General features: G+C 46.6%; 1 long non-coding RNA gene across 1 annotated transcript; it reads right to left on the reverse strand.

Moving 5' to 3' along the window:
- Nucleotides 1-312: 312 nt before the first annotated feature.
- LOC138067553 (uncharacterized) lies at nucleotides 313-14,089 on the reverse strand. The gene is made up of 3 exons (XR_011141718.1): nucleotides 13,968-14,089; nucleotides 4,785-4,975; nucleotides 313-741 (listed from the first exon to the last, which is right to left on the reverse strand). It is a non-coding gene; the product is annotated as an uncharacterized lncRNA (long non-coding RNA).
- Nucleotides 14,090-27,764: the final 13,675 nt, after the last annotated feature.

Raw genomic sequence — 27,764 nt, forward strand, 5'->3', positions numbered from 1 at the left:
ATTTGTTTGAGAAACGCTTCCCCCCACCCCATTTCACGTGCTTTGCCTCTGCTGCAAGTCATCTGCCCTTCACATCCAGGCTGCTCATGGCTTCTTTTTCATGCTCACCAGCCCACGTTCCCCATGAAAAGCGGCATATTCAGTATGTAAACGTAACAAGACGCGCGGTGGTGTGTGGTGATGAAATGACTGTTTCAAGAAGCCAGCAGCAGCATGGAGAGTTATTGCAGATCCAACTCATTTATTTTCTGCAGCTTTGCATATTTTCAATAGCTGCTCAGCCACATCCTTACCTATAACACAGGGCTTCTTTGAACAGCGCTCGGGGGAGGGAAGGCTTGCAAATCCAATGTTATTTCTGAGGGAGTTCTCGTTGCTCCAGGGTAGCGCAGCTTTCACTTACTTTTTAACAAGTTCTCTAAGTGGGTTTCCAGCTGCGTGCGGAGGGAGTTGCAGAGCAGGGTTACAGCCTCTGGTGACTGGCGCACAGCTGACCCTGCAGACACCCATCTGCACCATGACCAGCCATGACCACGGGGCACTGGGGACCGATGGGGCTGGAGGGGAAAGGCCTCCATGAGGTCCTGTGTCTTGGTATCCCCAGTCTGTCCAGTCAGACCAGCCGAGGGATCCCGCCCCGAATCATCTCGTATCTCATAGAGGTTAATATGCCATCGGGAGCCTCGGCTGCTGGAGCACACTCAACTTGCTAGGGGAGGAACAATTCTGGCTCTCTTCATCCTGGAGAAAAAAAATAAAATCGCATAGAAACATGGCCTGGATGCACCCAAGCATGTAGAAAAAGCAAGAAGTAAAAAAAAAAACCTTCTGCAATATATTTCCTGTGGGACTTCACTCCTGAGTGTTGAGACATTTCATGCCCGCAAACTATGCTATGGGAGCATTACTCATTGCCATAGCCATCAAGGGTACCAGCCTGAATAGTGCTTTGAATTAAAAGGTGACTGAGAGCAAGGCTGAGGGACCGCAGGGTGAAAGCTGCAATTCCTTGAGCTGTGCAGTGCCTCCTAGGTAGCACCCTCTTCCTGCCCTAAAGTGCCTTTCACTTTGCAGACACTCAAATATCACTTAGACCCCATTGCTCACCTGCCATCCTCCGTCATGGCAACATCTCTTCTACTCTTCCTCATTTTGTACTCCCCAATACGGAGCAAGGGTAATCATTGCTGAAGGACATAATTACTGTCTTTCCATAGGAGACAACTACAGAAATGTCACTGCATTGGATCTGGGGGGTCTTGCTGGAATTACAAAGTGACCCAGCACAAACATTAAGCAAATAGTTAAATATCAAAAATAGGTTTTAAAGATAATTTTATAGTATTGATCTGGCATAATGGAAAGCAGTTTCCATGTTCTAATCAAAAAAAAAAAAATCCAAATTAAACAGCCCCTTATTAAAAACACTCCACTATATTTCTTGGTCTAGTGAAATTCCCAAGAGCAATTTTTATTCTGCTCACTTAAATGATCATCTCTCCTTTTAATCACCAGCAAGAAAATTAACCTGCTGAACAAAGACACTTTCAGCATTTTCATATTCAGCAACATAATAAAAGACAAACTTATGCTAAAACATCAAAATTGCTGCGAAATCCAAAAAGAGACAAAGACATTCCAGGGGGGAAAAAAAACTGTTTCTCCAAATCAGAACAATGCTCTGAACTTCTCTAAATCCCCACCTGCACAGCCTTTCACTTGTCATGTCCTATCCCCACCTTAAACAAAGCAGTAATTTATCGCTGCATCACTTCATTACTTTATTAGCCGCAAACACAGCAAAGACCCACGCCTATAAAAAGCACGTTTAAGGCGGGTAATTAAAGCAGAATAATTGACCAGCTTGAGGCTGCAGCAGGGAACACAGTGCCAATCTGTTATTTTTTATTAATAAGAGAGCTCACCCAGCATACTGTGACAATGAAGGCAACAGTGGGGTTTGAAGGGGATTGCAGGGGAAAGGGAGGGCTTGGTGCAAAATTACTGCAGAACGTGAGCTGAATTCAGGTGCTTTCTGGAAGCATAAACTCTTTAATCTTGCCGTGTTTGGATATGAAGGTCCCCAGAGAGGTTAGGTGGCTGCAGTTTAATCAGAGTCATCTATTTGCTCCCAAGTGCAAGGACTCCCTTCTCTTGCACGTTTGAGCAAGGTCATTGTCGTGCGCCGGTAATGCATGAACGCGCAGCGGCTCCAGCAGATTGCTCATTAGTATTCTGTACATTGCACGGGCTAAATTTGCCATTTCATTTGCAATGCTTCTGTGTGCATTTTTCTTCCATATCGCAGGCCTCATCAGGAGAAACAGGTGCTACTGGGAAAGATCCAATAAGCATTTATACATATTTACAGCAAATACTGGACACAGCTTTTTGCTTAAGATTCTGCATTTTCCGTGAGCAGTCTGCTCTGTGCCTTACAAATGAAAAGAAAGGGAAAAGAAAGGGTAACTTGAAAATAATTCTGCAAATATTTGCAGGAAGAAAGAAAACTGAGGGATTAGAAATCACATTAGAAAAAAAGATCCTGCTGTGTGCTGGGGTTGGAGAGAGCAGCCTAGCGGCACCCCAGGCCAGGACCAGTGCGAACTCAGCGCAGGACCTGGTTCAGAAGGACGCAGGGCTGCACGGTGCTGCGTGAAGCAGGCTGCGCCGTGATGGACTCCCTCTGCCTTCATGAGGTAACATGCACTAGTGCCCCAGATAAACCCAAAGCTGAACTCTTCCCACCGTTCACTCCAGATGCCTCATGCATTGAGGCTTTAACGAGTTAATGCGTATACTTAAGTCCAGTCTTATCCAGAAAAGTCCAGAAGTAGGTACTTCTTTTTTGCTACGGCTTCTGTGGGAGCAACCACGGATCCTCAAGGCCCCACTTTAACAAAACACTGTGTGCAGACACTTCAGTGTCAGCGCAAGCATATTCTTAAGGGCCGTGCTGAGTCAGAGCGGATCAGTCCTGGTCCTGCTGTCCACCCTTCCCCCAGATTACCCCCAAAACTGGTTGCTTGTCCCCTTCTCTCTCTTCCACCTGCAACGAGCCACTGCCAGGGACATCAGTCATGGGGTGGGAGGACCTGACCTGTGCCCAGACTGGCACGAGCATGGGCACAGCTCGCTGAAACCGCTCAGCTCCACCGACCCAAGGCTTCGGCACAGCTCCTGAAGAGGCCGAGAAAATCCACACTGATTTTGGCAATGCAGGATCTAGCCACAAGCTCTTCCTCTTTTTTAAAGAATTATTGAGGTCCTTCTCGCCAATATCTATTTCTAGGTCTAATTCATTATGAACGCAGCGCTGTGCCATTGGGGCTGTCAGGCGTTTTTGCTTTTAATTGCCTATTCCTAGCACTAATGCATGTCCATGTTCTTATGGAGGCTGTTAAAAGGTAAAGTCTTAAAGTTCCCAGGCCCTGGTAATAACACAGAAAATATCATTCTTCGCACCAGCTAGATTGGTGCCACAGTTATCCATTGGAACTGACATGATATTGCTTCCTGGTATTTGAAATATTCAGTTTAAAAAATATATAAATAAATGGAAAACTGGATCCCAGATTGAAAGCAAGAGAGAAAAATCCCAGAGTCTCAGTGCCTTTGAGCGCTCCTTACAAAGAACTCCCTCAAAATCCTTCCATGAAAAAAATTTAAAAAAGGAAACTCGGCTAATAACACTTTTCCACATAAATAATGTAGATTGTAACTCGCCTTTGGAGAAGCCTGGGTATAACAGAGGTCTCTTTGTAAGGCGGCACACCGATTACATACTGCTAAGCGCTTGAATGATGATAGCTTTTCATACTATAGCATCTCAAATGCACTTAAAATTAATAAACCAAGCTGGCTCCTGCAGGGCCAGACCATTCCCAGCAGACTTGCCCCAGGATGGAAGTAACCCTGGCAGATGTCAAGAGGATCGTACGTCTTCCCCATTGCCCTTTCCCAAAGACATTTCCGGGACTTACTGGCTGTCCCCTGCCTGCACTAAGGCAGGTGTCTCCAGATGTTCTCTTCTGCCCTTATATAATAATAATAAAGGGATTAGATGACACGGATACTTGCAATGGCAAGAAGCTGGGTTTGGTGACCCCTGAGGTCACCTGTAGTCGTGTTCCTTAACGAAGCAGTGAGATAAGTCCTAACGCACACGTATCTTTGGGAGAGGAGACTGCTATGAAAGCCTCTCGTGAGGCCCTTAACCCTGGCCGTGGCTCTGCCTGGGCTGTGGCAGCCCCCCCTGCACAGAGCGGCTGCCATGGTCACCCCAAGCAGCCAGTGTTACAAGAGCAGAGAGGCATTTGGACGAGATCACTTCCCCCGCCAAAAGTAGTCTACCTGATGCATCTACCCCTTCTCCCTCCCCCAATATTATACATGCAAAAATAACCGTTAAACAGTCCTTTTTCCAGTTTCCAAAGGAAAGGTGTGGATACCAAATGGCACCTCACAGCCCTGGTAGGACGTAGAGCAGGGAGCAAAGCTGACCTTTGCCAACCCCTCCTGCTGCACCATCCAGTCTGTCATGGAAGTTAAAGGCTGGTATAACTTAGAGATACAAGGTACCCCACATGCTCAAGCTTTAGTGAGAAAATGGGTCCTCATCATTTCTTGTGCTAATGCTGGGCCAGCAGCCCCAATGTTGGGCGATGAGCTTTGTGCAGCTCTTCTTGGAGGGCTTAGACACAGGCATTAAGCCACAGCTGTCCTGAATTCCTCCAAGGACCCAGGCAGCGAGGCACAGCTGCATGCAACATGGCCATACTGACCGTCACAGGGAGAGCACAGGTGAAGTCTGCAAGGATTTTGTGATCCTGCCCAGCTTGAAACCAGGGCTGACTCTCATGGGTCCACACCTTCAGATGGCACCGGGTCAAGCAGCGAAGCTAGACAGCAAGGTTGCAAAGGGCATGCTTCCTTTCAGGCATCTAAGGAATCCCAAGAAGACCAAGTTTCATATCTGAAATGGAAAGTAGAGCATCTAAATCAGAAAGCGAGGGCTGAAAAGCACCCAAAGGTCCAGGCTTGAGTGTTTGGCTTATAGCTGCATCTTCTAGGGAAAAAATGAAAATGTGCTTATCATTAGGTATTTTATCCTCCTTAGCAAGAAATCCATGGCAAAATCACCTTAGCTTTCAATCAGGGACAGATCAGACCCTTAGGTGCATGTTAAACTGGTAATGAAAAGGTTATTGATATGAAGACAGTCCAAACCTAAAAGCTAAGATTATCTCACCTTCAAATGCAAGCATAAATATTAAAATAGAGCACAATATTGCTTCACGGAGAAAGCCACTACCAAAGAGTTCCATTTTCTGATAGTCGACATTCAAAATTAAACAGCTCCATGTGTGTCAATAAAAAGGCATTGGCTTCATTATTTGCAGTCCCCTAGCGATAATTTCTAGTCCCCTTTGGTAAATGTCATTACAGTTCCCGACAGCCATCTGCACTGTGGGTAAATTGAATGATAAATGCTCTTAGCTGGGAAAGTAAACAGGGAGGGACAGAAGATGCCCAGCAACAAGATTCAGACCATGCATTCCAGACAGGAGAACATGTTTGGTTCACCCATCTCAGAAATGACATAGCCCTTTTCCCTGTCCATCCTCTGGCACATTACCCTTTTCCTTTCCTAAACAGAATAAAAGGCTTTAGACAGGAGAGAGTGAGCATATTATTTTGACCCAGAACAGTTGGCAAGACTTTTGCCTTATATTATGAACCCACTTGGTCGTTCCTCCCAGTCAAACCACCCTGCACTCACTAAATCTACTTCAGCAATAGGGGGGAAAAAGAGAATTTACTTAATTCTCCATAAAACTAAACTGGTGATTTATACAGATTTAAAAAAATTAATTGCAAATGGATTGGTTGCAATTGCTAGCTGGTCAGCAGAGGCATCATTAACCCAGATATTTTGCAATGAGAGCAGAACATCCTCCAGAGCTGCTGGAAATCCACTCTCTGCAGCACAAGGAAAGCCACAAGAAAAGCCGTGGGACCGATTCTGACCACCCTTACTTCACTGGCCCACAACAGCTTCCAGATTCCATGTGCATAACTAACAGCAAAAGCAGCCCAACATTTTCTGTAGCAAAACTGTCTCTGCACTGAAAAATTACCAGCTAAACTTTGCTTTCCGGTAAATGCCAGACTGCTTTTAGCTCACTCCACCTTTTCAGCCTTTCTTGGTTTATTATTTATGTTTCCTCTCAAAGTTTCCCACTTGCACCATCTCTATCAATAGGCATGAAGAGAAAATCAAGAGCAGCAGCCGGTCAAATAGCACAGCAGTAGTTCTAGTGTTAGACCCCAGCCAGGAACTGGTGGACAGTCCCGGTGAGATAACAGGACCCTTTTGGACCTGCCTCATATTTAACCTCAGCTCATTTTTCACCTGCCTCATATTTAACTCCAGCTCATTTTTCTGAGGACCAGAACTGGGTGAGCAGCTAGGAGTCTGGGGGGAGCGGCTGCTATTAGGAACGTGTCATGCCCAAAAACTCCTGACTATTCTTCACCTGCAGTAGCGGCCATCTGGGCTTTTCAGGGACTTGGCATGCTAAAATAGTCAAATCCATGCAGTTTGGTTACCCAGGACAACAGAGACAATTGCTTAAACCATTGCTGTGTTGATCAAGAGGAGAAGAGTCTGCAAGGCTGTGGCTCTGAGGAGCGACATGAGGAGTCAGCCACATGCCCAAGTAGCTGCCCAGGGCTTCATGGCAGGCTGAGCTGGTGGGACCTCCAGGGCCCTTCCTGGCCATCCTTTCACCCTGGCGCAGGAGCACCTCTACTTCTCCAATTCTCAACACAGCATTATTCACGCAAACCAACAGGGATTTTAATAGGTAGAATATTCTAGGATTTCACTGTCCCCCTTGTTAGGAAGTCCTTCCTTAAGTCCAGTGTAAGCCTTTCTTACTGCAGTGTAAGTCTAATTACACCTTATTTTATCCCTGGAAGACCAAGAGCTGTTTATTCCCTTCCTCTCTCCTCTTATTTAGTTCAGCCTTGTTACATGCACCAAGATATTCACGAGTGCAGAGTGTGGAGCGAGTGAACTCTTCCTCTTGGCATCCTATGGATCAGTTCCCCATGTCAGCTGGGAGGCTGTACCTCAAGGTACAAGGTTAAGCTGGCATGACATTTTAGCTAAATTTTGCAGAGGCACTTAAAAAAAAGACCAGCAAGGAAGAGCGGTCTTAAGTTTTCAAAAGCAATGATAATTGTGCATGCATGTCCTGCATAGAATGAGAAAGAGCAAAAGCTAAATTTGGCTCCTATTCCTAATGGAGATGCCCAGAGAATGAATTAGTTACCTCTGGTGTCTCCAAAGCAGTATCCAAATCATGATTTCCAGGAAAATGGCAAGGGTGGACTCTCTGTGCATTTAAATTTTAGATCAATCTGTTCCCCACTACCTTCACATCTTCTCCCTCAGTAGGGTAATCACAGAGAGGAACCAAGGACAGTTCAGTGGATCTGCAGGCCACTGAAATGGCCATGGAGACCACTCAAACGCTTAATGGGAATTTGCACTCCTAGGGTATTTGCATGGGGCTACACAGCAGCATTTGCCCCTGCATGCATCTGAGAGTCAGCTTCAGGCTGTCTGCACCATGTTCCAGTGCACAGCAAAGCACACCTGTACAACCTCCTCGCACAGATACTTGTGTCTATGCCCGGTCCCGAGAGACCCCCAAATGTCTCAGGGGCCAGCCCCAATGCCAAGCTGGGGGATGAATTAATCACAGAGAAGCACAAAGGAGGCCATGGCAGATACATTACTGGACTGCAGGGAGGTTGATGCGACCTCCTAATGAATCTCAGGACTCCAGCAGGCTAGCTTGGCTGAAGGAAGACATGAAACGTTTGCTCCAGTCCTCTGCCAGAAGCTACCATCTCTATGGCATATGCCCAGGTCTTGGTCAGTCTCAGCCCTCTGCACGAACATGCCTTTCTTGCTACTTGGTTCTAGGAAGTACAACAAGGGGCTGCAGACTCCCACATTGTTCTTGGTCTTTGGTCCAGCAGACAGCCCTGACAGGCACCAGAGCTAAGGCCTCCAGAGCTAATTTGTTAGAGCCTTTCACATTCAGACGTCCATCCATACATACATTCTTCTAGCTCTGCATTTTCACAAGCCCCAGCAGTGGCAAGCACTATGAACCTGAAGGTTTGGAGAGAATCAGCTGCTCCGTGAGCCATCCTCCAGCCAGGGCAGGCTCCCTGCCAAAGCATCCCTCTCCCAAATCACACCAAGCTCCTCCTTGCGGTTACTCTCTGCTCTTTTTCCATCAAATTAATCTCATTGTGTGCCATTTTGCCTCCCTCCCTGTGTCCCCAGCTTTACGATTTGGCAGGAATGAGTACAACCCAGTTCGGACAGGGAGCAGCTCAGTGAAACCTGGCACCTCCTATATTAATTGCATTTATTGTTAGGCTCTGTCAGGTTTTTCTGAAAATACAGGGGGCGTAATATGATTTCTGATGGCCTGCTGGGCTCCTACTGCCAACAGCCGCCTTGGTTCTCATCCTCACACTTCACATGCAACTGTAAAGGGCTTGTGCAAATGCACAAAAAGCAATGTGCCCTTGTGGCCAGGAAGGCCTATGGTCTCCTGGGGTGCATTAGGCAGAGTGTTGCCAGCAGGTCGAGGGAGGGGATCCTGCCCCTCTACTCAGCCCTGCTGAGGCCTCACCTGGAGTACTGTGTCCAATTCTGGGCTCCCCAGTACAAGAGAGACATGGCACTACTGGAGAGAGTCCAGCGGAGGGCTACCAAGATGATTAGAGGGCTGGAGCACCTCTCCTATGAAGAAAGACTGCAAGAGCTGGGCCTGTTCAGCCTGGAGAAGACTGAGAGGTGATCTGATCAACGTGTATAAGTATCTGAAGGGGGAGTGTCAAGAGGATGAGGCCAGCCTCTTCTCCGTGGTGCCCAGCAACAGGACAAGAGGCAACGGGCAGAAACTGAACCACAGGAAGCTCCATCTGAACCTGAGGTAAAACTTCTTGACTGGGAGGGTGACAGAGCACTGGAGCAGGTTGCCCAGAGAAGTAGTGGAGTCTCCTTCGCTGGAGATATTCAAAAGCCATCTGGACGTGACCCTGGGCAATAGGCTCTAGGTGACCCTGCTTGAACAGGGAGGTTGGACTAGATGATCTTCAGAGATCCCTTCCAACCTCAACCGTTGTGTGATTGTGTGTGAAGGGCTTTCTCCCAGGATGCAGCAGTTTGCGTGTTTCTTGATGCTTGGTAGCACAAACAGACTAAAAGGGCACCAAACCTGGGCAGGCACCAACACTGCTGACAAGCAGCAAAAAAGCTGTAGAGCTGTAAAAAAAATTAGGGGAGAGAGTGATACAGGGTGGAAATGGCAGGCTCCATCCTCAGGTGCAGGCAGGCACCTTTACATCAGTCCAGCAGTAGTAGGAGCATCCTGGGTATAGACTGCACCTAGGCTCTGCCCCAACCCTTGGCATGGGGAAAAGCAGGGGATAAAGGAGAAGGCAAAGCACAAAAGACCTGAGACTGCATTAAATCATATCTGAAACCAAATAACTCCTGCGCAACAGAGAGGATCTCTGGGAGCAAAGGTAGCCAGCCCATGGCTCCTGACCTGCACCCTTCCCTCTGAATGAGGACGCGTGTGTCCCCTGGCTCCTGAGGATGGAAAACCTGAGACAGCCTGCTGTGAATTATAGGGCATGGAAGGAAATGGGGTGGCTGCAGGCCTCTCTGACATTCTCTAACCCCAGGGCAGGAATTGAGGATGCAAATGTTGGGCCCTATAGGGTTAGCATGTGCAAATTCAACAGTCCATGTAGAGCCAAGGGGGAGAAACTTCCGTCATTATCAAAGAGAAGCATTTGGGTATACAGCTGGGCTGAAAGAGAAACATAACCCACAGGTGCCTGATGCTGAAGGCACATCCTTCCTCTAGTACTTATTTAGAGTACTAAAAATTAGTGTAACAGACATTATTCGCCTTCCCCTCCTCACACTTACTAGCAGTGAAACAGAAAAGTCCCAGAAAAAAAAAAAAAAGCCCTCATATACAGGCAGGATGTATTGGCCCAGGAAACATCCACGAGAGTTCGAAGGACAACGGTCTGACAGGCTGTACTAGTGGCTGGCGGAGTTTCTCCGTGGGAGAAAAAGGAAACAAACACCTCTGAAAGGGGCAAGGAAAGCATCCAGAGACCCACCTGCAAAACGTGATACTGCAGCACAGGCATTCAGGGCCACCTCCCTCCATGGTGGCACCTCGCTCCTGCTCACCTGTTCTGCAGCTGACGGTGTGCCATGAGCTGCGGGTGACTCTCCTGGGACGCCTATACAAGCAGCATCCAGTCTCTCAGTCTCGAACTTGGAGAGCTAATCTAGCAATGGCAGGCTCAGGCATCTGTAACTTGTGAGCCATAAGTCTCCTCAAATATTTAAAACAATTTTTTAAGAAATAGTCATTCTTATAAGGCAAATGAATAGTGCAGTTGGGATCTGTTTCCTTCTCTTTGTACAAAATACTCCTGCACTTTGATGTTTCAGCCTTTAAGATAAACCCCTGCCACATTTGGAAGAATTCCTCTGTCATCACAAGGGAGGGAAAGAGGGAAGACTTAAGATGAAAGCTCAGGATTTTCACACAAATCTCACATGCGCAGAAGCCAGAGCTCAGCATGAGAAGTAGCAGCTCCGAAGTCTGCAAGAGCAAAGACAGACGCAGACCAGTGTCGGTCCTGAAAACGCCACGAGCGTTCAGCTCTGCTCAACGGCTTAGCCCCAAGTGAAGCACAACTGCAGTTTGGGTGTGATGCGCCTTCAGCCCCCGGCCTCGGCGGCTCTGCCTGGCTGCCCCCGGCGCCGGATGGCCAGCACCAGCTGCTCTGCGCCCCTCTGCGCACGAGGTTCAGGAATTACCCCGGGGGCTTTGGTTGTATATGGGAGAGCACTGCAGGTTTCTGCAGATCAACCTCTAATGTCCCTGCTCTTGCAGAGGACTGTGCTGCCAGCTTTTACACCAAAAGCCACTATTTCCAGTCCTGGGGCCTGAATGATGCAGCTGGCAGACAGCAGAGCTGCAGACTGAGCTGCAGGGAAAGGGAAACTTAATACTGAGAGATTTTTGAAGCAGAGGGATCAGCGTTCATGGCAGAAGATCGGAAATAGCTAGTTTCCTAGGTGTTGGAGCATTCTTCCACACTCTTGAAAAAAATCCTTTTGCCAGATATCTAGCCCATTGCAGAGCCACCTTAAATATACCACCAAATGCTCACTAACTCGCCACACAGCACATCTGGAATGGGGGGGTAACACCTCCTTCGCAATCCCTGACAGCAGATTATATCCGGCTTGGACTGTTGCCCAGGCTTCTGTCCCCATCCGTGGGAGGACAGGATAGACACAGCAGGACAGAGCCTGGCCAGGAGCGGAAGGGATGCTGCAAAATCATGTGCTAAATGCGCAAAGCTCTTGCAGAGGCTCACTGGTAATAGTTAAAGGAGCTTTGGCTTCAGCGCTAACAGGACCAGGATTTCATCCTTCTGAGGAAATGATCTGTTTAACTTCTGAACTCTGAGCTAAAGTAGCCAGAGAGAGATTTGTGGTCCATGCCGGTGACTGGAGGAGGTTTGTACAAAGACTCCAGCTAGTCTGCAGAGCGACTATCCGGAAAACCAGCATGCTACAAGACAGCACTTTGTCTCAAACTTCAGCTTGTTACGACACATTGGCCTCTTCACTACTGTAACGCTAGGAGTTTTGGCATCTCTTGTACAGCCCAGCAGAAACCCTATGTTTTAATTGACCAGAAGAGATGTCCTCCTTTCCTCTTTCCATCCTGCAAGCCATCTGGAGCAGCACCAGCACCACTGGGGCTGTTGACCTGACTATTGTACCAGTATTTCTGACCAGTCCAGCATAACAGACCCAAAAGATGAGACCAAGCATGGCCAGTCGGGCCTGGAAGGAGCTGAACATTAGCTCAGTCATTAAAGTTGCTTATACAAACACAGGAAAAATCCACTTGAAGACTAGGAAGGAGCAAGGATCTGCTTCTTCAGCTCCCTCTGTTTCTTGAGTAATGTCAAGCTATCAGCAGCAAGTGGAAAGCAGATTACAGCACCACTTAATCCAGGGACATATTTATACGAAGTGCTTCCTCGTCCCTCGGTCAGCCAGTCAGCTCTTTTGGTTTCCGTACAAATGACTTGAGCAGCAAAGCTGCTGCTATATCCTAAGCTGCTTTAACCATATCCATGCCAGCTGCCTTGTGTGAACCACAGCTCTCGGCCTGCCTTCCCCCGCATGCGCTGCTCAGAACAAAAAGCTAAAACCCAGACCGTGCGCTCCCCATCCAGTCTTCCTTGTACAGGAGAGGATGAAAGAGATATTAAGCCAGCACATGACAGATGTTGGCTGTGTCAATAAGCTCTCAGGCTCCCTGAGGATGAGAAGAGGATAAAAACGTAGAAAGAAGAGAACGCCTCTTTTGTTGGGACAATTTTGTCAAGGTAGAGGTAGGGGTTTTCTGGCTGGGTTGTACATGTCAGACTGCAGCTCTGACAGTAGCACGTGCTGGGCCAGCATCCACCAGCAGCCTCCTCCACCCTGCCGTACATTCAGCTCTGCCTCGTGTATCTGAGGTTGGGCACTACGTTCAGGGCAGTCAGCACTAAGTAGGGCACTAAGTTTAGGACAGCTTTTGAAGCAGAAGACACAGTGATACTTGTCAGGAAGAGCTGGAGTGCGTTGAGAATTACAAATACTGTGAAATTCCAGCTCTGTGGAATAAACATGTGATGAGATTAGGAACTGCAATTCCGTTGGGGAATTTGGAGTGGGTCTGATGATTTCTGAAGGTATGGCACGCAGTGTCTGAAAGTGCAACATCTACTTCTATTCAGTTATTCAGTATTTCTTAAAACAACTTTACCCTGATGGGTTTGGTTTTCTAGGCAGTGCTTCATCCCCTGTTCCTGAGCTTCCCATTTGTTTCCAGATTCTCCAGACCTGGGGTAAAGTATCCTGGGGAAAGGTATATAGGGGAAGTTCTTTACACCACTATTAAAACTACATCACCCGCACTCTTTATGCCTGCAACACACAGGAGCCATTCTCTGACTCCCGGGCAAGGGTGGCCAGGTCAAGAGCAGGTCATCAGCCTGGGAAGGCAGCAGGATGGACAACAGTGAAGTGAGAACATAGCAGTGACAGAGCAAGCTGCATTACACAGCTGGTAAAAAGATTATAAATCAGGAATAAAATACGAAGCACACATGAATGCAGACCCTGCTGCCAATAATTTCCACTCTTGGCTCAATTACCATTGCTCTTTTTGCAGCTGCACACATGCAGTCATTACAGAGCATTTTGGCTGCACACACTTTGTATTCTTTTTGTGTCTGCCAGCTGAATGAAAGGTCTCCATGCAAGTAGTGTGCTCCATGACACAATCCACGACACTTTCCTGGGGAGCTCTGGTTCCCATAAAGCAATAAATTGATTACAGCACAGAAAGTCATGCAGAATCCTCATCTGCTTCCGGTGGAACAGAGGTACAAGTGTGGTCCTCACGAAAGCCTACACATCCTTCTTCCAAAGGAAAAGTGGGAGGGAGGTTGCAGCATGACTGAACAGTAGAGCGGCCATAGCCGCCAGACCACAGGTCAGTTTAAACCCTGTCCTGTTTCCAACAATGGCCAACAGAGGATAGCTTTAAAAGAGTGTGAATGGAGGGCGCTGATTAGTGACATTTATTCCAGCTTCCAGCCATTGTCAGCACAGGGGCTTCTCAAAACAGATGTGGTTCCTGTGTCGTTAGCCACCTTGCATGGACCGCTCTCCCATGAACTTGTTTAGTGTCCCCTGGAGCCCGCATCAACTTTTCAGTAACTGCATCCAACCTTGGTCAAGGGGCTGTGGCTGATCCCCAGGCACTAACCTATCATGTGAAAACGCACATCCTTTTCTTTGTTCTGAACTTCTCCTAGCTTCTTTAGACGCCTCCTCTTTTTGCAGTGAAAAAGACAATGAAGAGCCAATTCCAGTCCATCCTGGCAATGCCAATATATGAACAACACCTGGGAAAAGAGAACCGGAAGAGGAGCTCATAAAATGGAGAGTGGGTTGAGGAAGTCTTGTACAAGAACACGTAAGACTCTGCTGGCCACTTCTTGGGGTTTTTCCAGACCTCCCTTTTCAAAGCAGCACAAGGAAAATCTACTTTTGGCCCTGTGTTTTAAAGTTAAATGCTGAAGACAGTGCAAAATTTGAGGATGAGCCATGCTACACATGCCTACCCAATCCAAAGGGCTGGTTTGCCTCTACCAAAAGCTGTCAGCCTCCGCTTTTGGAAGCTGAGTTTTGCAGAGAGGGCTTCTGATTGCATTTCCTTTATCAGGAGGGCAGCAAGGCCTGCTGGGAGGGCAGCATCTTAAACAAGATGCAAATAAAGCTACCAACCACTAAGAAAAAACTAAGAAAAAAAATATATATATTTGTGGCAGGACTTATATGAGCAAACTGGAGCAGCCCGCATGGCACACAGAGCACTGATGAGGTTTATGGCTGAAGGTCTTCCTTCTCACAGTAAGTCTTCTGAAGTAGAGTCATAGGATTGCCCATCAAATAGAGCTAGAAGACATAATCATCCTGACACTAATAAACACATTTGTGACCCTAATCCAAATTGCTCTGTGACCTCTGTGATATTTAGTCATGTTAAGGCTTGCTGCTTTAGAGTTCCCCCAGATGAAACCATGCCAACCTTCCGGTGAATTGCCATCAATCATGTTAAGCCCTTCCCAAAGAAACTCTTCCACAGCCAGCAATAAATCTCAAATAATAGGAGAATACAGTCAAAATTTTGGTGCAACTGCCCCTGAGAAACCAGGCTATTTGCAAGCATTTTAAACAGAAACCCCCAAAACTGCCTAGCCACTTTGGAAGTGAACCTTGGCCTCTCATCGCTACCCCTTGACGCTCAAATATCCTATGTGGCTACTAACTGGATAGGTGAAGCTGAATGCGTTTAGACACATAAAGCCCCATTTCAGCTGCAAAGCTGACTCATGCAAACCAAAGTGGTTCCCTGCAGAGCGCTGTAGCATTCAGTTCATGGTGACTGACCTGTGCTTAGTCACGCTCTCCGCACAAGCTGCTTGGCGCAAGCTGCGGGATGCTCTGCAAGCAAGACTCTGACCTCACACGTGCTTGGCTGTGTAACTCCACATCTGTGGGTGCAGAAAACCAAAATGATGCAGAAAAGAGTCAGTCCAGAAATCTTTCTATACACATCAGAAATCACACATAAATATGCAGTTCTTTCTTCCAAGCAAGCCAAGAAAATTTCCAAGACTCAGTTGCTGGAAACTGGGAGAGCATGCCAGAGGAAGACTCTTTCCAATAAAGACCCGGTCTTAAAGTAAAGTTTAGGAATCTCTAACTGGCTGCAGAACGCACTGTTCTCATACTGCTGTTGAAGTTTCTTGATTCCCGGAGCTGAATTCACACTTGGCATGTTCTTCTCTGTCTAAAATCAGCTGTAAGAGCAAGGTGTCCAGATTCAGGCTTGGAGATGTTCTTGACATCTCAGCTGTAAAAGTGTTCTGGAAAGTGACTTAACAGGGAGGGAGAAAGGTGACCCTACAAACACTCAGAGATGTAACTGTTACAGGATAGTCCCCCAGTGCCATGAGCCCACCATGAATAAAATGATGTTGCTCAGAACAGATCGGAGCCCATGGTGTTCCCCCGACTATTCATGGCCACAGGAACTGCTGCTGCCACAATGACAATGTTTTAAAATGGATATTAATGTGGCTATCAAGCTTATCCAGCATTATCCTGCTCAACAATAAGCATTTTCAAGGGGATTTTTACACCAAACAGCTTAAACCTTAGAGAGCAGGAGGACAGCAAAGACCAGGCGAGCACAGCTGCAGATGAACACTCAGGTAGTCCTGCAAGGTCTCCCAAGCAGGGCTGAGTGCCTACGGGACAGAAAAAACAGGGTGCCCCAAGAATGGCAACTCTTTGGTGCCTCCACTGTGTAGTTTCGCCTTGCACTGCCTTGATGGGATGGTTGGGTTTTTCCTCAGCTCTCAGCTTCCTTCTAAAATGGCACATTTCATCTTTGGGTCTTTCTTAGGAAATACGGTGCTGCTTCCAAGGACCTGCACTGACTGATATACAAGTTACCTGTTGTGCCCTGCTCCTTTTATCTTCTGCCTGATCATCTGTTTTCCAAGGCTACAAACACCTTGGTGCAAGGAAAGCCTCTCCCTCCTGATTGTTTGGAGAGCAGCTAGTCTCAAGGTCACTCTTGCATATAAGTGCCAGATATCATCATATTAGTACTACTACTGAAGCGTTTAAAACCAAATCTAAACAAGAGAGCTCATCAATTTAGCTGTCTCATGGCTAAATCTCACCATTATTCATGGCTTCCTTTCCTTACTGATTATAGCACAGTAGATTCATTATTATTATTTTTAATTTGGTTAAATACAACTGCATGGTGTCTTTTAATTGCCTTTTTTCTCCAATTGAACTGCCAAGGGATGTAAGCAAATTATATGGCCTAACAATTCTGCCTGCTGCAGACAGACTTGTGTGGCCAGCGTACCAAAGACACTGTGAAAACATTACCTTTTACTGGAAGTGTAAACTCAATAAACCCCCAGGAGAGCAATAAAAATGCAGTAGCCAGCAGATTTAACAAGGACATGCTCAGTGCACAGTGTAATCTTATTATGTGCTTAATGCCCAGTGGAATTACAGGAATTTGATTTAGCAACATCAGATTTCAGTTTCTCAAATTATACTGACTGCTTATAAATTAAGACTGCGATTTGGGATAATTGCTTTTCATTTGCATTGGCAAGGCCCATATATTATATTTATTCTTGCTACACTGTTTATATTTTGGAAGTGTCATAGAGCACTGCCTTTGGGACGTAAACTGTGGTGACAGAGAGCTTTCCTTTGCGTCGGTGACACTCATGTTCCTTTCCCATTAAACTTGGGTAAACCTTCCAGCCTAGCGATCTTCATATGCTTGAAAGGGCTATTTTATGGTTTTGCAAAGCTGAGGGAACGCACAATGAAAGATGAGTGCGTTTCTGGTGAAAGACTCTGCCTTCCTCTCCACGAGTTTGAGCTGGGACTGCATCCTTGGAAAGGCAGTGATCTGCAGATGTGCAGTGAAGAAATAAGTGAAACAATGTCCTCGTGACCACAGCAGCATGACTCCAGAGCGTTCACTCTTCACGTGATCCTTTCTGGGCCCTTCCACTGCTGTATGTAAATGACCCAGAGAGAATTAGGCAGTGACTGATTAATTACCGCTGGGGAGGGGAATCACGACGTCAGAAGGGACATCGCTGTGCCAGCAGGTAACAGCAATGCTTGCAGCACTGTGGACCGGATCAATGAATTACTATTGAACTGCATGTGGACATTATGAGCACAGGAGCTTTGGGACAAAAACTGTCATTTCATCTCTAGAGAAATGGATGAAATAATTAAAGTTAATGGAATGAGCAGAAGGCATAGGAATACCTGTAGAAGAAGACAGGAAATACCTTTGCTGTTGGCTTTGGCTTCCATGTCTAAGGCATCTGTACAATTTTAAATAACCCTTTCTGTGCAAGATACTGTGTACACCAACATTAGTTGATTTGCCAAGGCACATTCAAATGGACTCATACAGCAGTAATTCTCCAGTATGTTGACATACCCTGGAGTGCAAAGCCTTTACTGCCCCAAAGTCGTTAATAGATTTTAATGAGTTGATTAAAAATTTGACAAGGTAACAACTAAGTATTGTACCATTGGGCAATAATTGTAAGTGTAATTGGCAAGCACATCAACCGATTGCTAAACAAGAAGCAATTCTGTTTACTTCCTGCATGACACATGGATGCAATGTCTCACCCTAGTCTGGGGGAAAAAATGTTTTCAAGCACTTTGTGATGGGCCATGAATGTTTACTGCAATAAACAAATATCATTCTTCTTCTGATTTCCAGGCCTATGCCTTCAAAGTCGAATCGAACCAGCAAGCCCTTTAACCTGTGATCAAGTTGCTAGGTGGCTAATGAGATGTAGATAACTCGCAGACAGCTGCAGAATTTCTCTGCCTCCGGACTCAACTGGAAATGTAGCTCACTGCTTAAAAAGATCTTCGGCAATGACAATGAGGTCCTCGAGCGTTTGCCCAGGTTTCAGTCAAATTTGCCCAGTGAACAGAAAGATTTATGCACTATCCCAATAGCTACGGTGGCAATGCTGCCAGACATAGTCAGAGAAATATCTGCTCTGGAGCCAATTTTTCAAAGCATAGAAAGGTTCACCTAGGATCAGTGAGAAAGACCCAAAAAAGCCATGCTTCAAGGAAAGCTACTGCATTTCCCAACAGTCGTAAGCAAGGAGACCCTTTATAGCCCTTTTCTCATTTCTGCAGTTCTGATTTCCAGCAGGACTGTGTTCAGAGTTCTGTTTCTGGCAGTATTTTGCATGCACTTTTAACCTGACCCATTTGCGCTTCAGGACGTGCTGTTCGGCTGCCTTTTGCAACATAGCGCCTGGCAGATTTATGTGTATCAGTTCTACACGACCGCACTGCACGGTGCTGTTAACCTTCATTAAGACATTTTAATAATTGAATAAATGATGCACCAGACATGCAGCTAAATCTCAGAGCATAAAGAAACAGAGGACAACGACATTAACTGCAGACTAGGAATAAATATCACCATAAATATCACCAAGCAGGTATCACACGAAAACACCTGCCCTTGACGTTAAAAAACAAACACAGCCACACTGAGAGGGGAATACAATACATAATACATTACATCTTATCTGCATCTCAGTACAATTAAATGCGCGTGGTGAATGCTTTAATAATCTGCCAGGGAACACTGCAGGGTCTGCATTTGAGATAACCCATGAAAGAGGAAACGCTCTCATGTGCTGCCCTGAACAAAATGAAATGTCATAGGCCCCCCTTAGCAAAGAGTAATTTTTTGAGCAATAATTACACGAAGGTTCGGGAGGAGCGAGCTCTGCCGTCAGTGACACTTCAGAGAGTGATGGCAAATTAGGGCAGGAGGACGAACTCTTAGAGATACCTGTTTCTCTTCATCGAAGGAGGATAAGGGAGGGCATCTCCCAACCCCTCTTTGTACCCAGACCTCAGCGGCGGCCACAGATGGGCCTGCCTCCCGTAAATGTGCCTAATGACTTTTGAACCCTTTTATAATCTTTGACCTCTTCAGTTTCAGGATTCAGGAATGCCCCTTCTAAGGCACTCTGTGAAGAAATGCTTCCTTGTGTTTTTGTACCTCCTTGATAACCTTGTGGGCTGCCCAGTTGGTGGTACTTTCTGAGGAACCATGCCTAGAGAAAAGCCGTGCTCCACATCCTTCATGGTTTCATAGATTTCCATCACATCCCTTCCCCAAACTTCTATCATATGAAAGTTTGCAACAAATATTATACTTTTTGATCTGTGAGAATGAGTCCCTGGAAGGCATTTGGAGCCTCCTTGCTTACCCCAACCCCAAGTCCAAACCTGAGGACGGTTGCAAAAGAAAACCACTTTGGGCTGGAGTGGGTTTGTTTCAACGCAGAAAGTGGCTGGACAGAACTGGTCAGGAGGATGTTCAGCCTGCCAGAACCCACAGGGCAGACTGGCGATTAGTCTTCCAGCTTTTAATTTATCTGTCTCAACAAGAGTTCAGTGTTTTCCCTTTTTCAAATAAATATTTTTTCTTGACCTTATAATTTTTTGTGTTGTAATAAAACGGCTTCAGAGATCAAAAGCTCTTGGGGGGTCTCTCAGTGCCTTGAAGGAGTTAAAGAAAAGGGCTGGGTTAGAGGGGGCAGCCCTGCTTCCAAGCAGACTTACACACACACTTTTCCAGCTGATGCTCTTGTTTTGAAAGAAAGCAAGGAAACCAACTTGAAAGTCAACGATTTTCTAATTTTCTTCCATGGGAAAACATCTCTAATGAGGAATTCTTGTTGGAAGATTTGGAGAGGTAAAATCCACGGCCCAAGTCTAGGTAAGATGCTTTCCTCATTTGCATTTGCACCTGCTAGCAATCAGACTGGAATGTACTGGTATCTAACACTTCCTGATCTCAGTCGATGTGCTTTAAAAGAAATTCCAGATGTGGGCATTAAACCAATCCTTTAACTTTCCCTGGGAACAGCAAGGTTTGGGGACCATTTATGTTTATTTGCCCATTGCTAGGGCTACTGGTCCTGCAAAGAAAATCAACAAAAGCCGGCAGAAACCAGCTGAAAGGCTGAAGAGAAGAGAAAAAAGAATCCTGGTCCCCTTGGGAAAAATATGCTGGTGCCATTGAAATCCACATCAAAACTCCCAGCGAGTTTAATAAGGGCATGTTTAGGCCCTTTGCCCAGTTCTGCTGGCAAAGGAGCATTATCAGTAAAATGCTAAATACCCTCATTGGGCCTGATTTCAGCAAGAAATGAATATGCAAGGGCCCCAAATTGATTTGATCCCAATCCAAACTAGGACAGATATATCTAAAAGTAAAAAATGCATTTCATTTCACATTTAGAAAGAAGCTCGCACTTCTAAGGCAGTGCTTTGGATTAAACTGTGTTTATCCAACGAAGTCCTGTGTTTTACAAGCTCCAGCATATTTTCCACTGGGACAAAATCACTTTCTGCACAATCTTTCGCCAACATGGAAAGGCACGACTCAGCCAGCGTTTCTGTCGCCAGCTCGGAGAAGCCCAGTCCCGGTTCAGCTTCGGCTCCGATGGGACACATCTGAAGGGACTTCGACTGGATTTCAAGTGCTCCCCCACCACACATCCTTATTTATCACTTAGAAAAAAAGCCCTATGTCCCCTGTGCTTTCCCCTGCATCTGGGGGAGCAATGCCTACGGCACATGAAGCATCACTGGCTGCGGCGGGGGGCCGTTGGCCGCTCTGTTCCTACCATGGGCATGGGGAATCAGGTAGACCCAGTGGAGGATGAGGAAGAAGAGGGGACCAGGTGCCACCCTGCATCCTAGAGCATCAGCATGGAAGCAGCCAAGCTTTCCAGGGCTCGATTACAGGAGAAAGGAAAGGTGCTGAGATTTTGGTTGTTCTAGGTCCCTGGCGGCTCTGCCTGTGCCTCGAGCCAGCTCAACCACCTGGGAACTGCCGCTGACCTTCCCCTAGCAGATGCAACGGTTGCTCCAAGAGGTTAGAAGGTAGAAGAGCAATTGCTGGCCCCAGCAATCTTCCCCTTGCCCCACCGTGGCAGGAAGAGCCAAGGAGGTGCTCCAGCAGGCGAGCGGCCCCCTCTGTTATCTTCAGAGTCGCGGTCATGTGAAGCAGAGAAAACAAACCACTCACTTGCCTTGTCTCCAGGGGGTTCAAATGTGAAGTTTAGATTAAACAAACCGTGTAATGAAATGTCTTATGTTCCCATTAACAGAAATTACAGATGCAATCAGGAAGGGCAAAACGTGGGGTCACGTTTCCCCCTCCGGCACCATCTCTCACACCCACCCTGGTGAGCACACACTCACAAACACGTACACACACACACACACACACACACAATCTCTCTGCTCTTGGCCTGCTCCCCATGCATTTATACGTGAGCTGTGCTCCCTGGGCAGCCACAGCATTGTCAGACCCAGCAAAAGGAAACAGCCAGCTTGAGGCTGCCGGGCCTGAGGATCCTATCACACCTTGAAAGGTTAAAATCTAGGTGAGAACACGCCCTTCTCTTTGGCAACCAGGTTTTCTGAAAGGGCCGGGCAATGGCAAGTTATCATCCCCCTCAGACCATCACCACTGCCCCTCCACAAGCCCCTGCCTGAGCCCCTTGCGCCCTTTCCTGCATAAGCCCTGAAAGAGCTTCACATCCAACTGGCCTTCGCCTTCGCTCTGCACCAGCCCCTCCAAAAGGCTTTGAATTGCTAAGCCTAAATGTTTTCCTGGAGCAAAGCTAGCATGGCACTTTTAAAATAGAGATGGCTCCAAGGAAGAGGGATGGAAACACGAGGGTCTGCAGACCTCCCTCCCCACCATGCCTGGCAGTTGCAGCCTCGCAGGGTGTCTGCTCCCCCTGTGCCTCTCCCCACCTGTCCCTTCTGGAAAAAAAATTTCTCCTGCATGCACCCAGCTGCTCTCAAGGAGGATGTATCTCCTTGCAGAGGGCCATAGGACATCCTTCCCTCTGCTGGACCTGCTTCACCCAAAGCACCACCAAGACCAAGCAAATAAGCAGCTGTCCCTTCTGCTAGAGGCTGCAGCCACCCGAGAGCAAAGCGCAGCCTAGGCACGTGCTAGGAACAAGCAGAGTTAAGCAAACACCACCTGCCACCGCTGCCAGGAGACCAAAGCAACGAGAAAACGCACACCACGCTGCAAACACTGACAGAGTTGGTGAAATATCGGGAGGTTTAGCAAGACGGCGTTGCGTTTGCTAGCTGTAATCTCATTACGCCTATACCAAGCAGCTGAAAAGCTTTTAATGGTGAGGGGAGGCTGCAATTCCCCGTAAAAAAAGTCTTTCTGGGCATGCAAATTTTCCTTATTTTTACTTTTGAAACTGAAATTCCCACTGCAGGCCGTTGGCATTAGGTGGTAGTTGAAGAAGTTGATTTAGGCAAGTCTGTGAATGAGGCAGGGGTCAAAACATGTTATTTAGCCCATTACAGAAATAACTAAAACTGTGCATTTCCACAGAGGAGCTTTTTAAAGGTTAAAGCAACAACCTCAGTTGTCGTTTCCTAACTTCTAAGTGTTCAGAGAAACTGCAGCCTCTGTCTTGCTCAGTATTACGAATATGACACACAGAGGCCTTGCATGGATGAGGTATGACTTGAAGAGCAGCTCAGGCGGCTAGCAACCACTCAGCACTATCTGGCCCCAAGAGAAAAGGACCAGACCCTCCAAAGTTAAGGGAGCCCGGACACAGGTCCACAGAAAAGCAGCAGCTTTTATTGGCAGCTGATTATCAGGAGTCCTAATTCCCAACCAAGCTCCTGAGCCAGACCCCAGTACCTCACTTGTGTTGAAAAACAAAAAGCTCTCAAAAATCCAGAAGGCTACCTGTGTTTTACAGGAATACAAACCTGCAAAGATATACTGGCAATGTTAAAGCGCAAAAGTTACTTGAATTAGCAGGAAAAGGGGAACGGTGTCCCAGCGCTACCCTCCTTCCCCTGCATATCTTTGCTTTCTTAAAAGGCTTGCACGGGCACAATTCCCGCAGGCTCCCAAGGGACCCCTGCCCATGCTCACCTGCGGGTCTCTGTCCCAGCTACTCAGCGTCCTACGGGGTGCAGCAGCCTTCCTTAAGCTCAGGAGATCCTTCAAAATAGCCAAGAGAGGAGCACCGTGCGGTAGATGCTGTGGGGGAATTTCCTGAAGTCTGAATCCAAGCCAGAGCCTGTTTCCAGGGTTTTGACAGCTTTGTTTGCTACTTAACACCAAAATGCACGTTTGAAACCATTCATGGGCTTCCTCACCACTCCGGCCCTGCAGCTGGCACCAGGCAAGGGCAACATCAAGCATATCCCCGTCTAGGAAATGTGAGGCATCTACTGACAGGCCCTCTCCCCTCTGCCCCAGCCTCACTTCTCCCCGGCTGCTCAGAGCATTTCCTTCAGCTTTCAGCCCCACTCAACCTGATCCTAAATATCCCCTCATGGTCATTTCTCCCCTTCATTTTATCGGACTCTTTTTTTGCCTGAGTAAGAACAGAAGATGTGGTATTTCGCCTGCCACGCACCAGCCTCTGCAGATTTTGAATCAAAGCGTTTAGGAGGACTATCCCCCAGCGCAGCGTGGCTTCATACGTTTCCATTTTCACCACAAACACAAACACAACCAAGTGCAAAAACACCAGTTCCCCATGCCTGCCTCTTTCTAGCTGCCAAACTCAGAGGGGAAGGCGAGATCCGGTGTGGCAAGCACCTCCTTTTAATCATCTGATACTGCATTTCCTAAGACTTCAGCGGTGCTGTTACACATCAGTAGCAGATCTGTTCAGCTGGGGTTACAGGAAGGTGGTTGTTTTCAGGGTACAAGGGCCCTTCTGCTTTCCAGCCAAATAGCTACAACTAACAAAAACATTGCTGGTAAACCATGTGTTAGCAACACACTCCTGATATAATCCAGCTAGATTTATTGTTGGCAGCGTGAAGGTTCCAGCAAGACAGAACGCGATTTTTTAAAGGAGCGCACCCAATTAGCTGTATTTAAACTAATGTTCATTAGTCCTTTTTCCACAGCAGAAACTAAACAAACATACACACTGAGCAAGCAGAATTGAGCATTTTTCCCTTAATTGCTTTTTATATTCAGGGAGCTTTTGTGGTGAATGAGCTGAATTTTCTCAGGCTGCAGCAATCCTTTTTTGACTTAACATCTCCCCCAGCAGCTCTTCAGGCAGAAGCTCTCCACCTTTTCCATAGGGAGCTCTTCCTGGCATCAATATGCAAATGCTGAGATCACACAACCCATAATCAGCTCATGTACTTCAGTAAAGAGAATATGGAAAAGAAGCAGCCTCAGTACCTGGCTTGCTAGATCGGGGTTAACCCACTGTCAGATTTGTTGGTTGACCCGGTGGCAATCTGCAGGGCTAATCCTTTAGTTGTTGGGGAGCTGTAGCTCACCCGCGCACAAGCCTCTCTCTAGCAAATCCTACATTGCAGCTTGGTAGGAAAAGCTACAGCTGGGTGCTTTTGTCACTTCACCAGAAGCACCAATTTGCAGAAAAAATTTATTTAGTCACAGACAACAAACAGACACCCCACTGCTAACACATCTAATAACACTTTCATCCTTCAATAAGTTACCAAGCAAACACTTGTAGATCATCACTTCTGCCTAGATCTCTTTTGGTGCCTCCATTGCTCTCCCTCCCAAAAAGCCCCTCAGGCTCTTTAAAATGCTAATTTATCTGTAACTAAATGACTTTTTCTTTTTTTACATCAAACCACCCTTACCATTCATTCTTTCTTATTATTCTTTGTAAAATAGGACACAGCTATGCTCCCAATGATAGGTAACTCGAAAAAAACTTCCTAAGCGTGGCATGTGACCAGCCTACAAGGCTCTCTCCCGTCCCTCCTCCATGCTCCTTTTGTACCGAGATGCTGGTGTATGACCCAGACATTCAGACACTCGCTCACGCGCTGAGCAGTCCCGTGGCTGGACTAGCTCTGCCTTCCTCTCACTGAAGGCTGGGGGAACGGCGAGAGCCCTCGTGGCACCGATTTCGATTTCGATGGAGGCCCGGTGGGATTCAAACATACCGGTGTAATTGCTGTTATTCAGATGCAATGCAGATGTCTGTAACCACTTGGGATGCTGATTGCCGTGACTCAGTGCAAGTCCTTGGCCAACTGATAGCATCATAGCACAAAGAGGGTAATCATTTCTGAATGCTACGAGGTACTGCAACAAAAGCCGTCTCTGGGCTCCTGTTCCATTTTGGCATCTGTTCCATGCAACGTTATTCATCATCTGCAGAGACCTCATAGTCTATTAAGTGGGGAGGTTGAAGACTTATTCTTTTCTAATCACCGTACCACCAGTGAGGCTTGAGGAATGAACGCTCATCCCATATCCCCTGTCCCCACCCAGTCTGTCCTCTGCTCCTCATGCTGAATATGTTAACTCTACCAGAAAATATTTGCATGGATCAAATTTCTTGGGGGCTGTAATCCAAGCCCCTTAAAAAAGAAGTTAAATATACATTAAAAAATAGAGAAAATAAGTGTTCTGCAGCTTGGAGGCATGTAGCATTCGCTCATTAAACTTTAAACATCAAATAAATTAATTATATATGGCAACAATAGGAACTAAGTCTGGTCTGTGTTTTTAAGGCATCCTAATTGAAACCAGAGCTGGGTTTGCACTTCCTTTGTGGTCCAGGTGGACGCTCGCTGTCCTATGAACATAACGAGGGTGTAACAAAGGCTTTTCTCCAGCCCTGCAGCCCCTGTTCAAGATCACAGCAGCTTGCTCAGTTTGAGAGCTTTCTTCCTCTTGTTATACAATACAGGGAAAGGAAGCAGAGGTTGTTATTGCTGCAGTGAGCTTGGGCTTTTGATAATATTAAACTGTTTAGGTTGGATGTGAAACCTGGCTTTGTCGAGAACCATATGGTGCTTAAATGATGTTGCTGCCTTGCAAGTCTGCAGGGTGGAAAACAGGGCCAAATTCCACAATATCTGTAAATTACCAAAGCTGTGAATTTAATGAAGAAAGAAGAGAGATTAAGGAAGTCCTGGCTTTGATGGTAAAGGTATAACTGAGCACAGGAATACCCAAAGGGGAGAGAAGAGATTACCTGCAATAAATTATAGCACCAGCTTAGGTATGGATTTAACTATCACCATTAAGGAATGAGGATACTCAGAGGAACTCAGAGCCCGCAGGCCTTAAACAGAAACACTTACCTCTCACAAGCTGCAGGGAACATCATCACCGTAAATCTTTCTACACTAATAGAGAATGATCCTCTGTCATATTTTCAAGTTTCCCTTCTATTATAACACGGCATTTGCTGCATCAGGGCTGCCCAACCAAGGACAGCGTGTTGCGTGTGAGGGATCTCACTGGGGGCTCTATGCGACCAGCACACAAGCACAACGATCTCTTGGAGCACTTACGGCTTTCAACCCCTTCGGCAGTGCTATACGTAGGTAATGAAGTGCTTCAGCATCCTTCCGGATGAAAAGCATCGTGTAAGTATAAAATAACATTGTTAAATCTGAGAGGAAAATATGCACTCGTAGCCTAGAAACATTCTTCGCAATGGCAGGAATCATCAATCCAGACTTCCTTACAGGCAATGAGAACCATGGGAGCAATTTTTTTCCCAATGTGCCCAAGATCATATATTACTTTTCTGTCACATCAAGGACTCTTAAAAAAAAAACAAAAAACAAAGTTTTTTTTTTTAAAGGCTTTTTAAACATTCTCTTTTAATTTGTCCTATTCACCTCAGGAAAGGCAGAACTACTGGAACAAACACGTTTGATGTAAGGAAGTCTCTGTGACAGAACCAGAGCTGGCAGCTAAATTCCTAAATTCATGCTTGGATCACTGGGAAAGCCCTCAGGAGAAACGATTACCAAAAGACAGGGATGACTTCTTAGGGCCCAAGCCTTCCAAGAGGTGGAACAAAAATCAACCATTACATTATTCAGATAGTCTCGTTAGCATCAGCATCCAGCCTTGACGATACGGCCGACGAAGGCAATGGCTCGAGCAGGGTGCACCGGCTCCTACTGAGCCTAATTCACCCTTAGTCACTGTATGAAATCACACAATATGAACCCATGAGAACAGTCCACCTAAAACCAGACCAGGTATTTTGCTCTGTTGCAGTTCTCCAAAGGTTTGAAATATCATCTCCTGACGTTCGGCCTAAATTAATGGTGGTCTATTTACGTACGTATGTCCAACAGTTTTAATATTCCCCTCACATCCTGGTATTCAAGCCCAGATACATTTGCAGAGTGAGTACAACCCTCCCCTGCTTGGCTACACAAAACAAGTCAAGGGCTTTCAGGCAGCTTCTCTATCTTGCAGTAGAGCAAGTTGTCACAATCCCCAAATCAGCCAGCTGAAACCAGCGCACGTGCACCAGCATCACTCATGGTACGTATGCTCCTCTGAGTTCACCCTTTGCGACTACAGATGACCAGACTTGTGCTGGGGGTTCATTAGATC

Source organism: Struthio camelus, chromosome 5 (assembly GCF_040807025.1).
Source record: "Struthio camelus isolate bStrCam1 chromosome 5, bStrCam1.hap1, whole genome shotgun sequence".
Classification (NCBI taxonomy): domain Eukaryota; kingdom Metazoa; phylum Chordata; class Aves; order Struthioniformes; family Struthionidae; genus Struthio; species Struthio camelus.